This window comes from Pteronotus mesoamericanus, unplaced genomic scaffold (assembly GCF_021234165.1).
Source record: "Pteronotus mesoamericanus isolate MK-2021 breed Mesoamerican mustached bat unplaced genomic scaffold, CSHL_Meso_final scaffold_533, whole genome shotgun sequence".
In the NCBI taxonomy this organism is placed as follows: Eukaryota; Metazoa; Chordata; class Mammalia; order Chiroptera; family Mormoopidae; genus Pteronotus; species Pteronotus mesoamericanus.
The window spans coordinates 5,253,624-5,260,707 of record NW_026555320.1 but is presented as its reverse complement, the minus strand read 5'-3'; positions in this window follow the sequence as shown (position 1 = coordinate 5,260,707).

Sequence of the window (7,084 nt, the reverse complement as noted above, 5' to 3'; positions counted from 1 at the left end):
TACACGTCCACCCTGGCTGGCCCGGGCCCTGACTTCCAGGACACGGGGCCTGTTATTCCCTTTCCCCGTGGCCCCTGAGGGCTCTGGTCTCTTGGCAGAGTGTAGGGCTCCTGGGGGCTCCTCCCTGGGTGCTTGCAGATGGGCTGCCACAGCCCCCGCCTCTCCAGCTGGGCTTCCAGCAACTGTCACTCCACTGAGGTGCCCAAAGTCGTCTGAGATGGAAAAGCTGATGGTCATTTCTCTGTCCTTGTCCTACTTTTCCTGCTTAGTGACACCCCATATAATGACCATCCTTTCCTTGGAACTCCTGCTTCAAGAGACTTCTAAAAAAAAGAAATACTCTTTCAGTTTTCCTTCTACCTCGACTGTCCCCTCTCTGTCTACATCCCTGGCCCCTTCATGTCCCTAAGCTCTGGCCCAGGATTAAATCTCCTTTCCATCCCTCTCCACTTCCACTTCCCCCTGAACTGGTCCTGTGGCTCTGGATTCCATTGCCACCGTGATGTCTCCCAAACACCGTGCCCCAAGCGCCATCCCTCCAGCAGCCCTTCTGGCACCGGGAATGTCGAACAGCACCTTGAAAGGAAAGTGGCCACCGCCCCGCTTCCGAAGTCTCCTCATCTCCAGAGACAGTACTTCTACCTCCCCAGCGGCTCAAGGAAACACCTGACGGTGACAGCCACCCCTGGTGCCACCCTCCTTCCCCGACATCCATTCCCCAGCGAGCTCTATGAATCCGACCCCAAATATATCCCAGATCTCCCATCATCCTGAGCCAAACCACCTCCCCCGCTCCCTTGGACTGCTGGTCCCCCTGCTTCCGCTTCTGTCCCTGCAATTCTTCCCAGGTGGCCAGAGAATTGCCTAGGAGTGTAAATCCCAACATGTCATTCCCCCAGGGGAAAGAATGGCCTTCCAAGAAATGAGACTTCAGCTACTTTCTCTGCTGTTGCCACTGCCATCCTATATGGTATTAGGAGTCCTGACCAGTGCACAGGCAAGAGAAAGAAAGGCATAAAGACCGGACAGGAGGAGCGAAGCTGTCTTTATTCACAGATAACATTATTGTGAATGTAGAAAACTACTGGAACTAATCAGTAAGTTTAGCAATGTCACAGAATACACAGTTAATACATAAAAATCCATTGTGTTTTCATGATCTAGTAATAAACTACTGGAATTTTTTTTTATTTTAAATTCCACTTGCAATATATCCAAAGAAGTAAAAATACTGGCAATTAATATAATGCAAGCCATACAAGGCCATAAATATTGCTGAGAAAAATTAAAGAAGAACTAAATAAATAGAAAGATATGCCATGTTGCCATGGCTGGTGTGGCTCAGTGGGCTGAACGTCAACCAAAAGATCGCCAGTTCAATTCCCCAGTGAAGTGGGGCACAGGCCTGGGTTGCCGGCCAGGTCCCTGGTTGGGTGCAGCGAGAGGCAACCCATCAACGTATCTCTCACATGTCGATGTTTCTCTCTCTCTCTTCTCCCTCCCTTCCCCTCTCTCTAAATATGAATTTTTTTTTTTTAAATCCATCCCTGGAAAGCAGGAAAAGGTGCTCGGGGAGATGGACCAAGATGGCCAGGACCAAGGGTGGAACGGGGGCTGCAGTTTTTCCCTCCTGGGCCCTAGAACAAGGCAGTGCCCTCAGGGTTTGTCTTGCACTTGGGAAGTGGTAGTTGGCCCTCACCAAGTCTTATGCTTTCTCAACACTGTCCACTGGCCCTGGGGGCAGCGGGTGCGAGACTGACTGTCCAACACCCAGGGCCTGAGGGGCGATTCAAGCTCAGGAGCTCATGCGCGGGTTTTGGAGAAGAGGAATCCGTCCCCTGCTCCCTCCACCCACGCTCTCCTTCCTCCAGGAGGGCAGTTGGCTTCCCAACAGTCTTCTCCTGGCTCCCTGAACCCCAAGCTTTTTCTTTTTTTTAACTGATTCTAGAGAGAGGGGAAGGGAGGAAGAATGAGAGGAAGAGAAACATCGATGTGAGAGAGAAACAGCAATCGGTTGCCTCTTACACAAGCCCAAACTAGGGATCAAATCCACAAACCCAGGCATGGGCCCGGACCAGGAATCAAAGCAGCAACCTTTCGGTTTCGGGGCAGGACAACGCCCCACCAGTTGAGCCACACTGCCAGGGCCTGAAGCTTTTGCCTGTGAGGGAATCTCGTGGGTAAATGGCAGACCACCTTCGATGTCTGCACTGTGTAGGCCTCCGCAGGGCGTAGGCCTCCCCAGCCCAGGGCCTTCGCACTTGCCATTCCCTCGGCCTGGGATGCCCCTCCTCCTGCTCCTCTCCTCCTCCTCTGTCGTTCATCCTCCGCAGAGTGTGCCCTTTTCAGACACCTTCCAAGACCCTCCTGTCCCTGCCACCTCACTTTGGCTACGGGTCCTGTCATTGTAGAAGGACTCCCATCTGCTTGGCTTGCCCCAGCCAATAGCCCAGAGAGGCCCGTCCCTGTAGACACTCTGGGCAAACCCATCCCCTTGTCTTGGGCAGCGAGCAGCCCTGTGCCTCGAGTTCCTGGGTCCCTTCATGACCCTGTGAGAATGGACTGACTCTCCGGACCTGCCTGGCTGCCACTGGGCAGAGCCTCCTCTGCCTCACCTGTCTTCCCTGGTAGCCCTGGCCAGCTCCACTGCACAGACCTCTGGCCTGCCTGCGAGGCCTCGTGGGCAGCTGGGCAGCTCAATCAGACAGGGGCTCTTACTCCAGCTAGAATACCCTTTTCCCAAATCTTTGTCTATCCAAATCTGGCTTGCCCTTCAATTTCATAGGTCACCACCTCTGGGAAGCCTTCTATGATTGTCTCCAGTCAAAAGTAGCATCCCTTCCTCTGAAGGCAGTGGCTGAGAGCCTGGGGCTCAGTTTCTCCCTATAGACTAAGGGAAATGACCCGGGTAAAGCTCCAGCACCATCCTGGCACTCAGTAGGCACTCAGTAAACAGCCACTGTTCATCACAATGTTGTGGTCCCCGCCCCCCTCCACCCAGGCAGGTCCACAGCCTCCTCAAGCTCTGGCACACAGTAGGCACGCATCTACTGAACGCTCACCCGGGTGACCAGTAGGTGGCCCCACACCCCAATTAACCTGCCCTGACCAGCTGCTCAGAGCCCCAGGAAACCTGTTCCCTTGAGTGACGGGCCGCCTTCTCCTGGTCAGGGGAAGCAGAGAGGGCAGAACTGGCAGAGTCCCTGCAGCTTGGCTTGTCACCTAGCAGACGCTTGGGCTGCATTGGTGAGCAAGGCCTTTGGACTTGGCTGCCCCTTTCCCCTTCCCCACCGCAGTCCTGCCCACCCTTATGAAGTTTGCTCCCATTTAAGAGACAAGAAAATTGAGGCTCATCAACGCATTTGATATGCCTGAGACCACAGAGCACTCCGACAATCTGTCAACTACCTGGCCCCGATTCATCAAGGTCTCGTTTTACTGGTGGGAAACCCCCCAAAAAGTGGAATAGCCTTGCCCAAGATCTCATGCAAACCAAAGTTCAGATCTCTCGGCTCTAACCAAAATAACCCCACACACACAGTGGGCAGTGGGCTCCCCAGACCCTTCCCTGCCTGCTGGCCACAGGGGGAAGGAGTTTACCCTGCTGGGCTTGGGGGCAGCTGTGGGGATGCCCTAGGGATGCAAAGGCAGCCAGAGCCAGAGCCGGCTACCCGGGGCCGGTGCCCCTTCCCCATCCCTGCCACAGAGAGAGCTGCAAGCAGGACTGGAAACCGAGACCCTGCAGGGGCTGCGGCAGGCTGCATTTTGAGGCTCAATTGTGACACTACAGGAAGGACTGAAACGAGGGTGGAGAGGGGCTGGTGTGGAATAGCAATGAGCCCGGCCCCTGGAAGCCAGCCAGCACCAGGTTTGCAAGACAGAGAACTCTGCTATCGGCTGGGTCGATGGAGCCGGGGGGAACGCTCAAAAGAAACATCGCGCACACACAAGCACTCACACGTGCACATGTATGGATATACCTCTCAGTGGTTCTTTATTGAAAGCTCCCAGGGAAGTCACATGGAGCCCACACAAATGCCTATGTCTGAACAGGCTGACGGGAGCATGTGGCCACTAAGCTTCTTAGCTCACCTGATACCAGCTGACTATCAAGGATTTATATCCACTTCACAGACAGCAATACTGAGGTCCAAAGAGGGTGATGGCCAGACCTCCAGTCCCCAAGCCTTGGTCTGGGACTGCTGTCCCAGATCATGAGGAGCCTGATGCCGAGACCTGAGGTCCAGGCCCTGGGCGGAGCTGGCCGCTAGCCCAGGCTCCTCATGAGCTCTTGGAAGCAACCCAGCAGACCGGAGACCTGGGGACAATCCTTCCATCCTCTCCTCTGCTAATTGCCTCTGTTGCACGCCACCCCCCGCCCCCCACCCTCGCCGCCCCACCACAGCGATGGGCCAAGCATGGCCAGTACAAATCTGTCCCTAGGACTGGCAGGCAGATGGACACCTGAGCAGACGCTGAGATGGCTGAAACCACGGTCTTGCGTGTGAAGGCCTTGCAGGCAGAAGATCAAGGCCAGCCCCGGGTAGAAGCTCGGATAGGCAGAGCTGAGGGCCGCCATAGTCCCTGCCGTTCGGCATAATCCTGTAACCTATCAGGCGCCCATCCCAGCCACTGGGGTGCATCAATTCTCTGGTTTAAACTAGCCCATGACACCTCCTCAAACCACGTCCTTTCTTCACAGAGAGTCTCAAGCCTGAGCTTCGACAGGTATTTGTGTGATACTGTGTTCTTCTCTCTCTTGAGCGTGGGCTCCCTGAAGTGAGACCCTGTCCATGGCTCTCACGCTGCCTCCCTTGCACCCAGCACCATGTCTCGGGCACAGTGGGTATCAGTAGCTATGGGAAGGAGTCTATATCCCTGAGGCTTTGGGACTAGACAGACTCTATCCACCTTTGCACCTAGCCATCATTTCACTACACAGAGTCCATGGCGAGGGTTGGTCTGAACCACAGCCCCTGTGAGGCCCCAGAATTCATGTGGGGGCCGGAGGCCCTTCAGAGCCATGTGCGGTCCTCTGGGAAGCCCAGTGCTGGAACCAAGGCCCGGGAAGCGGTGTCTGCTGCTGTTCTGGAGAGCAGACCCTTGGGAGTGAGACTTCGCGGGTGGAGAAAGCCTGATTTTCTGCGTGGAAAGTCCCAGAGGTAAACTTGGGGCGGACTGCTTTCCCCCCGAGCAACTTCAGGCACTTCTCTCACTGCCGGCAAGGGCTGCAGGGGCGGCAGAAGGGTGCTGGACACGAGCGTTCTCCCAGCGCCGCACTCAGCACCTCCCGTGCCTCGTCAGCCGGAGCCCCCCAGTGCCTCCCAGGGTGCGCACCAGCATCCCCGCTACACGGTTGAGGAAACTGAGGGAGGAGAGCTGGAGGGCCTGTCCAAGGTCGCCAGGCTGGGAGGCAGCACACATCTCAGGAGCAGCCTGCCCCTGCCTTCTAGCATCTCCGCACCTCCCCCACGCCCCGAGGGGAAGGGAGGTGGAGGAGGGCGCGCTGCTGCGAAAGCCAGGGCCGATGAGCTCTCTCAGAAACCTGGGCGGTTTCAAGATAGGACCCGGGAGAACACGCCACAGTCAGGCCCCCCTCGAGGCTGCCCCCAAGGGCCCCTGAGGGTTGAGGGTGCTCCGTTGCTGGAGTAGTCAAAAGATAGTCTCCAGCGTCCCACCCCCGCCCCTCCCCAACATTCTCGCTGCCAAATGAAATCTGGCAGCTTCTGAAAATAGCTCAGCGCTGCAGCAGGCACCGTGCCTGCCCTTCAGCAGGCTGGCACACAGCTGGGGGTGGCCACTGTGGGAAGATGCTGGCACACGCGGGGCTGGGGGCCGGTGTCACACACAGCGCGCACTGGGTGGCACCGAGCTGGGGGCACGGGCGCCGGCCGTCCCTCTGCTCTTCTGACCTTCCCATGCCTGAAGCGGCCACGGTGGCGCTGGAGCCAGCCTGGCATGTGCACCAGACTGAGGCCCCTTCCCCAGCAGGGGTGAAATCACTAGTGGGTGTGACTGGCTGCCCTTGGGCCATTTCTGCCCACTCATCAAGACAAAGAGAAACCCAGGAACCAGGGCAAATGCCAAAATGGCGTTTGTTAACAGTACTGTCCTATGTGACGTGATCTAGGGTCTCCCAGCCAGTAAAGAGGTGAGGAGCCAGGAACTGGGCTGGGAGTCAGGCACTTGTCAGACCCAAGGCAGGGGCAGAGGGGGCTGGACAAGCCTGGGCTGGTAAGGAGCAACACGCTCTGCTTGACTCAGGCCAGGAGCAGGCTTTCAAAGCGTCACTCGGCAGCCCTCCACCACCTTGGGTCCGAGATTGGAGGATAAAAAGAGACCGCAGACGAACAGGGAGCCTCCTGGCCCTGCCCCCAGCCATCCGCTCTCATAGAAGCACCCAGGAGTCCACCGGGCAGGGTGGAGAATGAGCCACTGCGGAGAGGGGCATGCCTGCCTGGGATCCGTGAGCAGGTGGGGGCAGAGAAACTATTGGTTTTTGTCACAGTGACATTTTCCAAAGTAGAAAAGCGTTAAAAATACCTCCCACCCTCAACTGAGATGAGAGGCCCCTCTGGGCCAGGGCTAGTAACAGAGGGCTGGGCCTGGGGACTGTGGAGGAGGGGCTCCAAGGGCCCTGCAGGATGGGGTTGCAGCAAGACAGGGCTGGGCCACCCAGGGAGGCGGACGGGCTGACCTGGCCGCCCCGGGGGGACCAAGGAGGCTGAGCCTGAGAGGGGCAAGCAGCGGGAGAGAGGCCGGCCTCCGGGGAAGGCAAAGGCAGACAAACCCTCAAATGCCCCTTCTCCCTCCCTTGCTCTCTCACTCGGCATTCACAGACAGCAACCTTGTCCCTGGTCACCATGGCAACCAATGGCCCGCTGCCTTTCCCAAGGCCAGGCCCATCAGCCCACACCACAGGGGGTATCTTCACAGAAGGAGGGAAGCCCAGCCATAACCACTAGTGGCCTCCAAGTGTATGGCCACACCCCGGGCAGGACAGAGCCACAGCTCTCAGGCCACTCTGGACAAAGGCACTGCAGGCTCAGCAGGCAGCCCCCAGGCACTGCCTCTCTCGAAGGCC